Raw genomic sequence first — 16,861 nt, forward strand, 5'->3', positions numbered from 1 at the left:
TTGGTAATGGTTGATCCTTTCAGTAAATTGCCAGAGGCATTTGCATGTTCCAACAAGAATGCAAATACAGTAGTGAAAATTCTGGCTAAGGAAATCATACCCTGATATGGTATACCTGTGACTATTGATAGCGATCAAGGGACTCCTTTTACTTCTAAAGTCACAGAGGCTCTGGTGAAGTATCTCAACATCAACTGGAAATTTCACATCCCCTATTACCCACAGTCTGCTGGGGTAGTTGAGAGGATGAATCAAACTATTAAAAAGAAACTGACAAAAGCAATGATGGAAAAGCAAACAAAGGACTGGGTCACACTGCTGCCTATGGTTTTGGCTGAAATACGCCTGACTCCTACTGGGATATCTCCTTATGAGGCTGTATTCAGGATTCCCTTTCCCACCCCGTGGGTTTGGAAGCAGGGGAGACCACCTACACTCTCCCCTGATTTATCTGTGCTTCGAGCTGAATATGCGCTTTTGTTGGCAGACATATTGGATTGCAGTAACCAGAACTGCTGTATTAACTGATTCATTTCCACAGTGGATCCATGCATCCAGAGTAAAGCGCGCGCCTAATTCTGTGTAAAGTTGTCTTTGAATACAGGTCACAATGTGGATCCTCATCTTCTTGATCCTGGCTGCTGTACACGGCGCTGCTGCACCAGTGCCCACGACGTCAAGTGCCTTCTCCTTCCACAAGAGTAACCTGTTCTGGAAATATGCCCATGACATCGCCAGGGAAAACGACGTTAACACACCCTGCTTCGTGTGCTCCCTGATGCCTCATGGAACAGACTCTCCTTTCCTTTTGAGTACTTTGCACCCCTCTGATAACAATGTAGTAGACTGTTTAGTCTGGCCGGAACAGGGAAAGTTGATGATGTGTTAAGAAACCATACACTGTGTCCATATGTCATTGCTGTCAGTACTAGCCGTACACCAGACCCTTCTATTTTTGTACAGCAGGTGCGCCTTCCGCAGCGTCCATCCGGCTTCCCTCCGCCTTTTCCCTTATGTTGGTCGAAACTGAACGACACCAAGGGCACCTATACCACTGTTGGAAATCTTCCCCCAACCCTATGTAACCACACCCGCACCCCTCCTGTCCTCTACAATACCAGTTCCGGGCTTACTTGTTCCGGACAGCCCGATACCTGTAACACCACCTTCCCACTTTGGGGGACTTTTATCATCAAAGATTGGTATTGGGTCTGTGGTAACAAAGCTTACTCTCACCTGCCTACTAGGGTGACCCTTAAATTTCAACTTTGGAATTTTAAACCTCTCACCCTCTCAATCAAGTCTCCATGTCAAATGAAAGAAATGTGCAAAATTGTATTGAGATCAGTTGACATTTAGGGTGTGCTCAAGCATACAGAAATATTCAATTTTTTCGCGAAAACAAGATTTTTAGGTAACAGACTGTAAATTAAAATATAGCCAGTAGCCACTACATGACTGCTCATTTTATAATGTCACAGATATCCTGCTCACAAAATTGCAAATTGTCATAACCATTAGTTGTAAGTTAAACAACAAATTAAATAAATCAGAGTTTCTAGCTAATAACTAACTATACTAGTGCGCTCGACGCTTGCAAACACGATACCAGTCATTCTGCGGATGGTAGGCTTGTAGATGCAGAAAGTCCATGAAGTACAGTCATCTTGTTACTGTCTGGAAAAAGCTTTCGATGCTCAGCAACAACTTGTAGAAGAAACTGTGTTTGTTCTTCACTTTTAGTCAGTAGACCACTGTACTGCTGTATCATGGCAACACCTCTCTCTGCAGTGTCATTTGTTACCCGCAGAGCGCGTACAATTTCCTCAGCCTTCAAATAGTCCGGGCTGGTTATCCATTTGTCTGGATCAGTTTGCAGAAATGAATCAGGGATTGACAACAAGTGAAAGAACTTCTTTGAAGTCATCGTCACAAAATCATGCAACTGCATTTCATGGATTTTGGTGATGTCAACTGTTATTCGCTTTGGTGGATCTTCGGATGCTGGCTTTTGAAGTGCTGAAACCATCAACTTTTTCAACTGAGCAGAAACATCTCTGTCAAAGAATGATAATGCAATTAGCTCTTCACTCAAGTACCACAGGTGGCCACAGAGCTTCTTTAGTGCACCTTTTGCTGCTTGTGAATCGAGCGAAACCAGTGTTTGCAGAAGCCTCAGATCATTAGCTGGAGCGATGGTTGGCAGCCGAGACAAGAACCACAATTTCAGGTAGACCTGAACACCGAATATGCAGATTTCTGCCAAGCCTTTTTGTTCACGGTTGGTCAGCTTGAAGTCAGAATGTCGAAACAAGAATATCTTGTAAGCGTATATCAGCTTGGCCATGAAGCGGGCTCGATGCAGTGCAGCAGGTTTGATTATATGAACACCACGTGGGGGCTCAGCACCCAGAAACAGAATGGCTAGCTCAAGTAGTTCTCTGTAGTCATCACGGAGCTGAGTAGTTTCCAATTGAGAAACTAAGAAAAATATAGCTTCTGATTTGATGTCGTGCACTGCGGCTGCTACTTGTGGGTCATCAGTTCCTGCCTTGTAGTCACTGATAATTATGTGAGGCCAAAATGACTTAAACCGTTTGAAAAGTCTGATGTCTGGACCACTTGATGGACCCATAGCCCCTGCAAACACTTCTTCTAGCATTATTTCATGTACATGATGATGGCAAGCCAAATATAACAGGTGTGAATTCAGCTTGCCTTCTAATAACATGCAGGCACCATTTTTTCGTCCAGTATTGCTCGATGTGGTGTCAAAACTAACTGCTTTTATCTGATCCTTGATTCCCCATGATTCAACAGCTTCAAGCATGGCACTTGCCATGGCTTCACCAGTGCCTGCACTCAGTTTGGGAATGCAGAGAAGCTGATCAACTCCAGACCCTGACACAAGGATTGGAAGACGGTCAATTTTTTCATCACCAGTTAAATCCATCATCAGCTTGCCATCAAAATGAAGGGTTAATGGCTTCTTTGGATCAAACCTTGCCTTCAGATCACTTGCGATGAGTAAATGATGATTCTGGCGTGCACGCTGGATTGAAGAGCGGTTGATATTGAAGTCCTCAACTTTCTGCCCAGAAGCATGAACACTAGCAGAAAGTGTGTGCACGGCACTGCGGGAGCTCGTTTTGGTGCGGTCAAGTGATGCCATGACATCAGCAGTTAATATATTTTTTCTTCCTCTCTTTCTGGTTAATTTGTTTCCTACAATCGAACTTCCAGATTCTTTCTCTGTTGAAAATGGTTCAGAATCAGTATCATCATCACTTGATGACAGTGCAATGCTTTGGTTGAAAATATCTAGTTCTGCTTTTTGTTTTTCTTCCCACTTGCAGCGTTTATCCAGTTTTTGCCTCAGTTCTGCTTCTTTCTTCACCAGTTTTGTATCCACGCCTACCATTGCACCTTTCCTACCTTTTTCACATTGTGCTAGCAGGAACGCTCTGTCTTCTTCAACCGTGATTAATACTAACGCATCCTGGTGAGCAATGTCAAATAAATCAGAGAATGTACTGGTTAAGCTTTCTTCGTTTGATATCTGTGTTTTAGTTCGACGTCCTTTGTTTTTCTTAAGCCTTTCCCACCTGGAAATTAACTGTTCCAACTGTTCAATAGCATGATGACGAGGTCTTATTGGTATCCTTCCCTTGTGCCAGAATGGTTCCACTTCATGTATTGTCTGAGATGCAGCCTCATGTTTGGTTTTAGCACTACTCATAAGTTTATGCAGATAAAGGCGCATTACATCACCAACTGATGGCAGCTTAGCTCCAACCAGACTGTCCTTCATATGACCCAGAAGATAAATAACATCTTTGCTACGCATTACTAGAGCCATAATTAACACTAGCAGAAATTTAATCTACAATTCCCTTTCATAATTAACGTAGTTTTTGTTTATGTTTATTACAAAATGGTGACAGGAAGTGACCTCATGATGACATCACTGAGGACAGCATACAAAATAAATAATAAATAAGTAAGCTGTGAGAGTGGCAGTGAACAAATACCAAAAATAAGCAATTGCAGATGCAAACTAGATTTTCAAACAATATAAAAATGAAAACGACTTGAGCACACCCTAAATATTACCCAAATGCAAAAATATTTCGTTGGGACATTTCTTTTATAGTGTAGCAACAGTCTGGAGGGTGAGAGTCAACATTTTCAAAAGTTTAAATATTTTCCATATTTAAGGGTCACCCTACTGCCTACTGACTGGGTGGGATTATGTACTTTTACACGCTTAACAGATGGCCTATACATAGTTCATCAGAATAACATTACAGGTACTTGGCCACTGAATCCAGCTAAGCACATGAGGCGACATAAGAGGGCCGCCTCTGTTGATAGGTCTGTATCTGAAATACCTGAAGAGCACCGTCTCACCACTAGGGCACGACGATTTTGGACTTTGATGTTCTCTTCACTAGGAACTGTACAACAGTGGCGTATTATAGAGCATTTACACTATAGACTGGCACAGTTTACCAATGATACTATTATCGCTATAGAAGCTATAAAAATAGAATTAACGGCTATCCACTTAATGACCACACAGAATAGATTGGTTCTCGATATGTTACTCGCCAAAGAAGGGGGTGTCTGTCATTTGGTTGGGGAACATTGTTGCACGTATATTCCTCCCAATGATGCTGAGGACGGGGACATAACCACTGCCCTCCAAGACATGAGGACAATTGCTCAGAAACTGAAAGATGAGGAACTTGGGGAAAAGACCTGGGGATGGTGGTGGTTTCTTTTTGGCTGGATGGCACCTTATCTAATCATGGCTATGCCGTGTATCATCGTAATGCTTCTTTTACTTATGTGCGGTCCCTATCTCTGTACCTATCTGCAACATTGTGTATCAAAAGTTGTGTCATCCTCAATAGACGCTCTAAATCCTAAACGTCTTGGGGCACACCGAGCGCAGCTCCTGTAACAAAATAATCAAGAGCCTTAATGTGACGTGTTTCACGTCTCATTAAAGAGGGCAACTGCGAGGGTTTCTTTTGTTTCATTTTTATGTAAACTGTGTTGACGTGCCGCTTCTGATGTACATTGTATATATATATAGAAGTAGTTTAAGGTTTGTTCTTGTGTACTGCCTGGTTTTAGCTTTCATATTTGTACTTATTATTGTAACCCACAGAACTGCTTGTAATCCCTGCAGCTGTGGCAGACACAAAACATGTTATTCGCACAGTATGTGCTAAACTATCTCCCCCTTCCCTGCCACAAATATATTATGTGTTGCACATCCTCGGACAATAACATTCCCACAAGGCATGACATGTGCACCTGCTCGTGGGAACACTGCAAAACTTTTTCTTTCCCAAACCCAATTAATCATTACTATTATGTTATGTAACTACGTATCGGGACTGCCCCGTAACTGTTGCTGAAGTTGTTTTTTAGACTGTATAAAGGCTGTGTGAAACTTTCAATAAACTGAAGATAAACTAACGGACTACTTCTGTGTCTGTGCATTTTTCTTCCCGAGCGCTCGTCTCCTGCTGAACAGTCTCTCCTGTAGCTGAAACGCTGACTGGCCTGACTGCCTGATTCACTGGGATCCGAAGGGTTGCTTCACCTGAAGCGTTGTACCTTAACACTACCTTTCTGAAATCCGAAACACATCTGGCCCCAATGGTTTCGGATAAAGGATTGTGGATATCTGTACTACTAATAATTTAATAATAATGAAAATAATAATGTAAGATGAAGTCATTGTTTCAGATAGCAGTCTGTTAAATAACTATGCCACATCCATTCAGCAAGACAGAATCAAAACTTGATTTTGTATTGACTTTTGTCCATGTGCTGTATGTATGTTTCTCATTGAAAGCAGCTCTGTTTATTGAGAATATATATTCGCCAGCATGGACTAGAAATATACATTGCTTGTGAGTCCTTGCTGGAGATCAAGGTACATGACAGCAGTGGATTTGTCACGGTTCCCTAGCCCTGACCCTCTTTCCCCTCTAGAGGCCACCACTGTTCCCCTGCCTTTTCTTTCTCTCTTCACTGCTCTCATCTCTCTCTCTTTCAATTAACATTCCTCACACCCATGTGCACACTTGTTCCTTACCTCTTCTCTCATTGGCCCTGCACTTGCCTTCCCAACTTCTGCTTCCCTTCTTAAACCCCTCACTGCCCTCACTCTTGGTGAAGTGTTGTCAGTTCATCCTGTGTCACCAAGCCGCGCTCCTTGTGCTTCTCGCTCCCTGTCTCTCTCTCTCTCTCTCTCTCTCTCTCTCTCTCTCTCTCTCTCTCTCTCTCTCTCTCTCTCTCTCTCTCTCTCTCTCTCTCTCTCTCTCTCTCTCTAGCTAGCTAGCTAGCTCAGAATATTCAACGTTCTGAATTGACCTGTAGCTTGTCTTCTTCTGGAGCTCAGATTTGAAGGATTTATAAACATGTAACAAAAACATGACTGTGTCTGAGCCGGAGCATTTCTAAGTTGCTTGCAGCACAAGCCAAACTGCATTGTTAAAGTGAGACTTTATGGTCACTATGGAAGAGATAACACTTCATTTTCTTGGGCAATGTATCTTGTTCTATTCTTTTTGTGCCTCGTGAGACTCCATAATTAGGGAGTGAGAGAAAGAGTGAGTGAATGCTGGGAGGTAGGAAGGGATTATGGTGGGGAGACAGAGAGAGCACGACAATGTTTAAATTTAAGTCTTGTAGGATGATGCACAGTCCTGTCATCCCAACTGATTTATCTTCCAAGCCACCAACACAGAACACAAGCAGGAACCCACAGCCTTACATTCACACTGACCTGCCAACTGTCACTTCAACTCCTCCGTACGGTTCTCAATAAGAAAAAATAAGAACACAAGAAAGATTAAAAATTAAAATGGTCACTTTGAATGTTTTGTATCAGCTACACAAATGAGAAAGTTAATTCAGCCTTTGCCTGAGAACTCTGCGCTGGCCTCTACTACGTGTTTGGGTAATTTGTTCCAAACCACAACTTTTTGTGTATATACGCACAAGCTTTTCCCACCTAATTCTAATATCCACTTGTAGCCTCAGTTGATAGTTTCATTTGTGTGTTAATGTGAAGTAGAGCTTGACTTTATCCATCCCATTGAAATTTTCTTTTTAAATGATATCCCTTCGTAATCGCTTCTGTTCAAGACTAAAACGATTAATTTCCTTTAACTTCTTGGTGTAAGACAATCCTTTTAGACAGTGGGATACTTCAATCAGAGTAGCAAAGTTCTTTTTGCTGTGTGGAGACTTGTCACATAATTAATTTAATCTAGTAGTATAACTATAACGACACAGACAGCCCACAGAAGTACAGAACTCATCCCAAATTGCAGATGGTTAACTTTATTCTCAGTGTTGAAAGAGAATGGGGCTTTAAATCAGAAGTACCAATCACCTGCTGGAATGAGAGCCAGAGGGTTGCCTCAGTAATGGTCCAAATAAATATGAAGCAGTCCAGGTGAGATATACAGTATGTAAAAATCATCCGACACTGAGTTTCAGAAAGTGACAAGTGCACAAGAACATAGAATTTCACATCGTCTAAGACATCTGATATGTTTGCACTTGTGTTTAAACTTTCATGCCAATTTGTTCGTAACACATTGAAGAGGAGTAAGAAAAACTGAGAACCACCCTCTGGAGTTGTGATTCATCAGTCAAGTTTATTCTTGCAGAAGAAACTGTCACAAGCCATTTGCATGTAACCGCCCGCACTTAGAGAGGGCTACTCAGTGTCAGTTTATTTCCGTAACACAAACTCTTATTATGCCTGTATTGAAATAAATAAATGCATACATACATACATACATACATACATACATACATACATACATACATACATACATATAAATAAATAAATAAATAAATAAATAAGAAGAGAGACAATTATCGCTGCTTAATGTGACAGGATATGCTACGCCTGGGGAAACTATATGGCTACGCTTCAGTTTGCAAGCTATGATAATATTTATTCCAGGCAGAATAGTAGATTTGGAATAAGCTGCTGGAAAACAAGTTCCACAGTAAGACAGACGATTTATAAATGTGTAATAATCAAGTGATTTACAACCAACAATACATTTGCAAAGGGTTTATTTAGGAGAACAACTGACCTTTTGTTATCTACAGGCAATTAATAATTTGTAGATAATTAGCCAGTTACTCTGAGGTTATTGACACTGCATTCACACTTCAACATTAAAATAATCCAAATATGTATACATGCAAATTGTTAACTCTCATCAAAAGTGGAATCTGTTTCTGAGACTTTTCACTAAATGGAAACAGAGCACTAAGCAATACAGTCCTGGAATCAGTATATTACTTACCAGCGAAATAGAGTGATTTTCACAGATTTTGCAATTTTTGGTGAAGTGATGTACTTGGCAGGAACTACACATGTTGTGCTTTTAATTTTAATAATTTTAAAAGAGAGACTTAGGAAGTCTTATATTAACTTCTTATTATACCAAACACAATAAGCACTTTAGTAATTTGACACAGCTGGTTATTTTTCATGAAGGCAAGCAAACTGTATAATCTTTAAAAATAATATATATCCCACTTAAGATAAGATGAAAACAAATAACCTCACTTTCTATTGCTAGTTTGTGTAAAATAAATAGATGCATTTAAGAAGTCCATTGCTTAATGGAGCATGTCAGATTTTCCACTGATCAATAATTTAATCACAATGGAATCATTTATGCCATCAATTTTAATTCTCTCAGAAGGTATGTATACATTGAGCAGAACACGAAAGACATTATGGATTTATTTCAGACCATGTCAATATGTATTTGAATTTCCCTAGCGCAAAAGCATATATACAAAAACATTATTTATGTATGTATTTATGTTATAATCATAGTAACAATTGATTGTTTCATATCAATACACCTTTATATATTGAATATTTCTCCATTGTATTAATAATAATAAATAGTTATCATGTTAATTGCATGCATTTCAAGCAGATGTTCCACTAGCTGCAGGAATATACAGCTTTTGCTGTAGATAAAAGAGAAAAAGCAGTATTGAAATACTATAGGCAAAAACTGTGTGTTTTATTTTGTTTATTTCTTCATTGTCTGGAGGGAAATTAAGTGTGAAGGCTGTTCTTGACATTTCTCGCAGAAATATGTGAGTGTCTGCTATCTAACAGCACTTCTGTAGTTGTAACTGAACTGTCAGTACAGCACTCACCTAAGGCACCAAACAACTCAAAATTGAGTAGTTCTGCACTAATAAGTGTTACAATACTGTATTGTTCCATAATTCCCAAACCTTTCGATTATATACTGGCATATGCTCTTCTCCCTCTGACTGAAAGACCCAGAGACTCTTATTCCTTTTTTTTTTCTCAAATGTACACAGTGCTAGTCAGTGGTGTTTATTAGTGCAGTTTACTGCTCAGTCGTGTACGGCTTCAACCAGACAATTATTCGACTCTTTGGACGATGCTTTCCATGAGGAATAGAGAAAGACACTGACTGAGGTGGCTGACACAAAACTGAAGACCAGCTGTGGGAGTCTGTATTGATTCGTTAGCACTGTGGGCTGAAGTGAGAGGGAAACTGATTCACCTGGAGACAGGGGAGAGCTATTTGTCACATGTCCATGTTTCAAGTGCTTATCTGTCTCAAGCCAGGTGAATCAGTTTAGTTAATTTCTTCCCATGGCACCGATTAATCACCAAAGGCTATTCCGCTGTGATTCAGTTTGAAGTGTCAATCACCTCAGTCAGTATCATTCTATACCCCAGAAAACACCCTCAGAAGTGTCGTAGAATTGTTTAATTCAGCCCTACAGTAGTGGCTATGGTATGTTTGATGTATTTCTGTGTTTTCTGCCCTCTATTCTATTTCAACCAAAGATTTAAATTTGTTCATTGCTTAGGATGAGGTTGAAATAATGCCTATTGGTCATTATATTCAACATTATTTGTTTGCAAATATTTCTCTCTCTTACTGTAAATTTGAGGCCAGCTAAAATTCTTGATTTCAAAATGTAATTACTCAGCAAGTATTTTTTTTAACATCCTCCTCTCAAAAAAGAAAAAAACACAATCATGACTATACTACTACTCCAAACTCTTAAGTTTCTTCAAAGGATATTTTATGTAGTTTCCAAAGTGTCCATTTGTGAAATTACAAAAAATCATAAAAACTAATGTAGGCAAGAGACTATGGTGCAGGAAAAGCCTGTGCTGACCTAATTACAGTGAGAAGCTTTTCAAAAGAAATCCCAGCCCTGTTCATTTTATCAGCCATGCTAGGGACACAGCATTAGAAAATGTGGATGAACATTTATTTTCCGCATAGCATAGAGTCTTGGCATATTAAAGCTGCCTTGATGTGGAGGTGGTAGGAACACAAACACAAAATTGGTTCACAAAAATATTCAGTGGAAATGTATAAAATAGAGATGTAATTCTGCATTACCTTGGTTACATACACATTTTATTTGTATGTATGTATATATGGACATACACACATACAAGCATACATATATATATATATATATATATATATATATATATATATATGTGGATCCGAGAAGGTGACATCATGAATATGTTAATATGGCAATGGGATGGACACATTTAAAAAACAGAGATGGACTAATGAAGCTATAGAATGGATTCAGAGAAATAAAATATTACCAAAAAGACCATATAGAAGATGTGGTTAGAACCATTGCTGGCAATTTGAAGCAATGTTCTTTAAAGATACATTTAGTTAGCTAAACTTATTCAATACTGATTTCAATACTTGGTTGCAAATCCTTTGCGGTCAATGACTGCCTGAAGTCTGGAACCCATAGACATCACCAGATGCTGGGTTTCTTCCCTGGTGATGCTCTGCTAGGCCTGTACTGCAGCTGTCTTTAGTTCCTGCTTGTTCTTGGGGCGTTTTGACTTCAGCAAGTGAAATGCATGCTCAATTGAATTCAGGTCAGGTGACTGACTTGGCCATTGCAGAACAAAATGATAACAATTGTATCACTGTCTAATTATTTACACACACACACATCTGCACAATTTATTTATAATTTAGTTTGAAATTAATATAAACACACACACAGATAAAAGCACACTCTCTCAAACACACACACACACATATCTGAAACCAGCACTGTGTTTATGAAAGGAGATCTTTCAGGAAATAGATTTTTTTGCGGTAAGATAAAATACTAGGAGTCCAATTTTCTACAAATGTTCTAGAAATTATAGCCTACATAAGGTAAGCTGTGGTGTCCATAGCAGAGTGGTCCTCCTGGGCAGTGGCACTAATGGTAGAAGAGAAGCTACACAACCTGTAATTCAATGTAATAGTAAAAAAATAAAAGCCTTTCTTCATAGCATGCTGTTACATTACCTATAGAGTCTTTGTGATTTTTCTCAGCACTCTCTTCTGAGACTTTGAACCAAATTAGCTTATAGCAAGATGAAATTGACCAGCTGAATGTTGAGGCAATTATACTGCCATTGCTGTTTTGAAATCTCTTTTTCTGCCGGTGTTAAATACGCCAGCATAACAAATATTTTACTGGGAGTAAGTTTAATGCAACTTTGTCAATATCAGGCACTATTACCCTCCATGCACAAGACAGACCTCTCTTCACTGCACAATTTAATCTTTCCAGCGAGCATTATTTATTTAAGTCGAAGAGAATTGTTTTCGGTCCACACCAGCTAGTCTTGCAGAATGATTGGTCATCTATGTAACCAAAGTGGACGCTGAAATAAAGCTCTTAGCTGGTTCTTGATCAGATAATCAATGCTTAGATCACAGCAACTTTCTCTGAATTCATGAGGCTTATACAAACATATAGTTCCCCAAAGGTACATCCACAGGGGTTGGGGGGTGGCAGTTAAAAAAGTCAAGCCTTGCAGAAACGACTTTTTAAAGTTATAAAATAAACATTAGAGCAATGCTTCTTTTATAACTTTCAAATTAACAGAGAGTAAGGGGAAATGCTAAATATGAGAGAATTGTTCTACCTATCTGTTTATCTCTGTCTATAATTGAGATAATTGAAATTGGACACATTAAAACAAACGTTTGAACCATTTCTTCATTCTTCTACTCAGCGCGTTTGCCGTTTCGAGGGTGGGCCAATGTTGTATTTACTCTGGACCAATGACTGTGAATCATAAATATAAAATGTTATGCATTGCTCTTTTTTCATTTGAAATTAATTAAGGTTACAACCTGGCCCTCAGATGCTTTGAGACAGGACAGGTTTTTCAAAAACAATGGCATGTGAAGCAAGCTTGAACTCCTTTGCTAAACTGAAGTAAGAACAAACTACCAAACAAGACATCTTGGATTTGAAGATCCAGAGAAAATACATCAAAAGCAATAGATGTAAACTGAGCTTTCTATTACTTGTCTCCAGTAACATTACACTTAAAAGTCAGCAGCTCATACATACCGGCTTGGGAAAAGCTTGAGATCATCACTCTTCAGCTGAAAACGTAGTGCTTGCTTTAATCATGTCTCTAATTGATTATTGCAACTTATTTAGTGGGCTTCTGAGTTCAGCTCTGTCAAAGCTACAAGTCAAGGATATATTTTCTACAGTATAATTGAAGCAGCATCCCATACAGAAAAGGCATGACTATTAATATATGGTGAAAAGGGTTTCTTGGGGGGGTCCCCAGACTATAGATTTCACATTAAACCTTATTCTTTTTTCCCCCTTTTTATTCCTAACAGCCTGTACTATTTGTTATGTATGACAGGGTGCAAGACCTGCCCATCAATGGTATACACTTTCCTTTGAAAATGCACTGCCCTGTAGAACTTTGCCTTCCCCAGGGACATAAATGACTGACTGACCAGCATGGTAATGTGCAAAAAACCCCTCCTTTTTCCATGACTAAATGGTTCATTCAATTCACCTGATCATGAATGTTTCATGCACTTTAGCCTAAAAGGAAGCCATTGGGACTTGGATTATCAATAGATTCCATTGACTATCCTATCAGTGCATTTGGCATGCTCGAATTTTCAAATTTATGTTGTCCCTATGCCCTGTTTGATATTCCCAGGATCCCAATGTAGTAGTCACCGTATCATCATGAAAAAAATGTAAAAAAATGTAAAAAAATGTAAATGTATTACACTGAATAGTTAACTCTCTCTAAATGTATTTGTGCCATTAACTACACTGTTGCTATGTTTTTAATGGATTTTGTATTTATGAAACACACATTGGATAGCACTGATTAAAAAAAATTTCCAGTGGTTTTCCAATGTAAGTGGCAAGGAAGTCACCTGAAATATAGATATCAATATATGCTTCATAAGGGAATTCCATGCATATGTCTGTACACATGTATGATTCCTAAACATTCAATAAAGAAAGGATCATCACAATGACAGACCAAAGCTCAGAGGTAGATTTACCAGTTGTAAACAACTGGCCATCAAGGCTCAAGTGTCCTAATAAAAGCACAATTCTGTTTAGGTAAGTTTAGGAAATTCATTTCAAAAGCATTTTATCTTTGCAGTACAAGCATACGTGAAAATGTATTTATGGGTGTCTTCCATAAATATTTAAAAACATTTTTTTTTGTAATTAATATTACATCATATATACACTCACCTAAAGGATTATTAGGAACACCCATTCAATTTCTCCTTAATGCAATTATCTAACCAACCAATCACATGGCAGTTGCTTCAATGCATTTAGGGGTGTGGTCCTGGTCAAGACAATCTCCTGAACTCCAAACTGAATGTCTGAATGGGAAAGAAAGGTGATTTAAGCAATTGTGAGCGTGGCATGGTTGTTGGTGCCAGACGGGCCGGTCTGAGTATTTCACAATCTGCTCAGTTACTGGGATTTTCACGCACAACCATTTCTAGGGTTTACAAAGAATGGTGTGAAAAGGGAAAAACATCCAGTAGGCGGCAGTCCTGTGGGCGAAAATGCCTTGTTGATGCTAGAGGTCAGAGGAGAATGGGCCGACTGATTCAAGCTGATAGAAGAGCAACTTTGACTGAAATAACCACTCGTTACAACCGAGGTATGCAGCAAAGCATTTGTGAAGCCACAACACGTACTACCTTGAGGCGGATGGACTACAACAGCAGAAGACCCCACCGGGTACCACTCATCTCCACTACAAATAGGAAAAAGAGGCTACAATTTGCACAAGCTCACCAAAATTGGACAGTTGAAGACTGGAAAAATGTTGCCTGCTCTGATGAGTCTCGATTTCTGTTGAGACATTCAGATGGTAGAGTCAGAATTTGGCGTAAACAGAATGAGAACATGGATCCATCATGCCTTGTTACCACTGTGCAGGCTGGTGGTGGTGGTGTAATGGTGTGGGGGATGTTTTCTTGGCACACTTTAGGCCCCTTAGTGCCAATTGGGCATCGTTTAAATGCCACGGCCTACCTGAGCATTGTTTCTGACCATGTCCATCCCTTTATGACCACCATGTACCCATCCTCTGATGGCTACTTCCAGCAGGATAATGCACCATGTCACACAGGTCGAATCATTTCAAATTGGTTTCTTGAACATGACAATGAGCTCACTGTACTAAACTGGCCCCCACAGTCACCAGATCTCAACCCAATAGAGCATCTTTGGGATGTGGTGGAACGGGAGCTTCGTGCCCTGGATGTGCATCCCACAAATCTCCATCAACTGCAAGATGCTATCCTATCAATATGGGCCAACATTTCTAAAGAATGCTTTCAGCACCTTGTTGAATCAATGCCACGTAGAATTAAGGCAGTTCTGAAGGCGAAAGGGGGTCAAACACAGTATTAGTATGGTGTTCCTAATAATCCTTTAGGTGAGTGTATATTCTGTATTTTTTAAATATTTGATTTAATTTTATTTGATTGTAATATATATAATATCAATAAAAAAATGTAATATATGTAATGCTTAATATGTAATATTCATATATATATATATATATATAAAGAAAAATAAATTTTGTAGCCACAAAAGGCTACCTGATGAAGACACAGCAATGTCGAAACGTGTTGTGAGTGATTCAATAAAATGAAATTGTAACAATATAAAAGTCTGGTCTAAATAACTAATGAGTGAGAGTGTGGCTACAAAAATTCTATGAGGCCAACACCTCTTAGAAGTAAAGACGCTGTAGTGCACGGATGTTCTTAAGTTACATATGAAATAAGCTACTAAAGCTGACAGCAGTTCTAACATCTTTTTATTTTCTTCTTCTTCTCTTTTGAAACTGTTCCAATTACAAACCTCTAGTCTCAGAACTGAAATAGATTATGTCATGGACACCAAATCACCCCATAATGCTGGAGATGTCACTACTGTGTAGCAAAAATAATATATAGACTAGTATATTGCAGTTTACTTCATTAACATTTTATTTTAGTACTTAGTTTCCATTGTAAAAGTCCAGTTTAAAAACTGGCCAGGGGATTTCATATGAAAGTTATAATTTCAGTAACTGTAATATATACCGAAAATAATGAAGGTACAAATCTGAAAATTCAATAGAATGCACTGACAAAATGTGATCTATTTATATATATATTTACATTATGCAAACACTTATGTGCTTTTCAAGAATGTTCACACCAACAGCAGCTTTCTGGAAAAAAAGCTGAAAGAAAAACAACAACATTCTACCTCTACCTATTCTGGGCATTTTGTTTAGCAGATCCTATATAGAATTCTTATGCAGCAACAGCTGTCTGCTCCTGTATTAGTGGCTTCACATTTTAGGTGACAAATCCCCCACAGTCATACTCAAGAGGAGCTCTCCCAGTAATATTACCTCTTGGGAATAATGCTTTTTTTTATTATGAACTACTAATAGTACTACCTACATGCAGGCTTTCCAGGACCTCTGTAGAGTAGGTTTTACACAATCAAACATGCTCTGTACCAGTACTGAGAGTTGAAGGAGGCACTTTTTGACAGCCTTTAGACGATACAGCTAGTGATGAACAGTCGAATAACTGGTACTAAATCAAGAAAGCACATCACTCTGGTATTGGAAAGGCTTCACCGGATTCCTGCTTCTCTGAGAACAGATTTTAAAATACTTCTGTTTGCTTCTTAAGATGGTGCAGGGGGAAGCACTGTCTTGTTTGGCAGAACTGAATACTAAAGATGTTTCTAGCTTGGCTGTTACAAAGATGGGTTTTAAAAAGGTTTTAACTAGGTGTTTTGCACTGTACCTGTATGAACTCACTATAATTTATATTGCACATTTATGATGCTTTCCACCTCATACAGAATATGTATGTGTTGTTAATATATGTATATGTTTATTTATTATATAGTAAAAAAAAATCGATTCTTCTTATTTTTTATTTTTTTTACATATGACAAAATTACCCCCTTTTGGATTGTTTTAATATGTGGGATATATGAGGAAGTAGAAATTAACTTCGACATATATTTTCAACATATAATTTAAACTGTGTTTTAAATATGTTTTATATTAGGCCATTTATTAAAATAAAGAGATGTATTCCGTATGGGATAAAACCCACTAAGAAATCTACATTATTTTTCCGTTGTTCTAATTTATGATCTACACATAGTTTGGTATAATGCTAAATATTTAAGTATAAAGCAAAGATGTATTTTTTTTTGTTCAGGAATTTAAAGCAGGAATGTTTTGAAAATTTAAAATACTTTGGTTTTGGTTTAGATTTTTCATGCACATTTACCATTTCATCCAAATGTACCAATTAAATATGGGGAAGTAACATATTAATTTAATTCCTATAACAGTTAGTCTTAATGTGGAGTCACAGTCAGGGTTCTGGATTATGAAGCAGAGGGTTGTGGGTACAACTACTGTTGT

The sequence above is a fragment of the Amia ocellicauda genome, chromosome 11 (genome assembly GCF_036373705.1).
Source record: "Amia ocellicauda isolate fAmiCal2 chromosome 11, fAmiCal2.hap1, whole genome shotgun sequence".
NCBI classification, from domain to species: domain Eukaryota; kingdom Metazoa; phylum Chordata; class Actinopteri; order Amiiformes; family Amiidae; genus Amia; species Amia ocellicauda.